We start from the raw sequence: 1368 nt of genomic DNA, 5'->3' as shown, positions 1-1368 counted from the left end.
ATATATATATATATATGTATATGAAACTTGAAGATGTGTATACGAAGAAAGGTGTTAATTTTGTTGGATAGGATGATATGAAGCGCCAAGTTTATGTTTGAATGGGTTAAGTGGCAGTTACTGTGTAAAATTATTTATGATTTCCTACAAAAAGAAAATGATGTTTAAGATTATGGTCAGCAATGTCTGCTGTTTTTGTCTTTTTGACTTTTGTTATCATTTCTTTTCACTCTGGAATGCTTGCCGGTTAAGGCCGCAAACATATATAAGCACGCCCCGAAGAGTAGTATCAATGACCAATGTTAAATTACTAATGATTTTATTTTTCTAAGGACTATTTGGGATTGTCAATGATTTAAAATCCAAAATAATTATGGAGTTTAATATATGGAGAACACACTATTCTCATGAATGACGTGAATTTCTTTTCCCTCCTAATTCGAAGAAGAAGAAGAAGAAGAAGAAGAAAGCGTGTTTAAAAGAGGGGTTTTAAAATATAGTAGTTTCTTTGGAATATTTTTATTAGTTGTCGGTTTTTTAAAATTTTTTTATACATGAGTTATCAGTTTTGCCCTTCGGTTGATTTTTTTTAATGGTACCTTCGGTTGATTTTCAGAGTGAGTTTTTTTTTTTTTTTTTTTTGCTGATTATATCAACTAATTTCTTTTTTTCATTTGGGTTTCTGTTTCATTGTTTTATAATCAAATTGTATCGTAATTGACTAAAAACATTAATTAAAAATTTTAAAAAAATAGAGAATTTACTTTGAAAAAAACATGAATCTGAACCTTTACCTCTTATTATTAAAAAATATTATTTTATTAGTGTAATTATTTAATTAAAAAAATTATAAATAAATAATAAATACTAAAATCCACCAATGCATTACTCTTAAATTTTTAAATTCGACACATTCTCTACTCCATTACACCTTTCGTTATACATATTTATTTTAATATAAACAAAACAAAGAAATCGTATTGAAAATAATAAAATCCACCAATGTTTACTTACGTGTAATCGGAATGAGCATAAATCGGAGTGAGCAGGATTCGGAGTGGGTAGGATTCGGAGTGAGGAATCAAAGTCAGAATAAGTTGTTTACTTAGTGATAGGATTTGGAATCGGAATCATTCCAAATCTCATTCATACGTTTACTTACACCCAGAATCGGAATAAAAAAGTGTAAAAGTATTAATATACCCTTTAAATTAATTTGATATTTTCAATTTAAAAAATATATTGTGTACTTATTATATTAAAATTAATGATAATTAAAATATTTAGTGTAATAATTGGGTACTAAAATAATAAATATAAATTGTACAACTATTTAAAATATAAAAATAAATTTTAAAAAAATTTAAA

This window comes from Morus notabilis, unplaced genomic scaffold, assembly GCF_000414095.1.
Source record: "Morus notabilis unplaced genomic scaffold, ASM41409v2 Scaffold206, whole genome shotgun sequence".
NCBI lineage: Eukaryota > Viridiplantae > Streptophyta > Magnoliopsida > Rosales > Moraceae > Morus > Morus notabilis.
The sequence above is the reverse complement of the archived record's forward strand: the minus strand, read 5'-3'. Positions refer to the sequence as shown.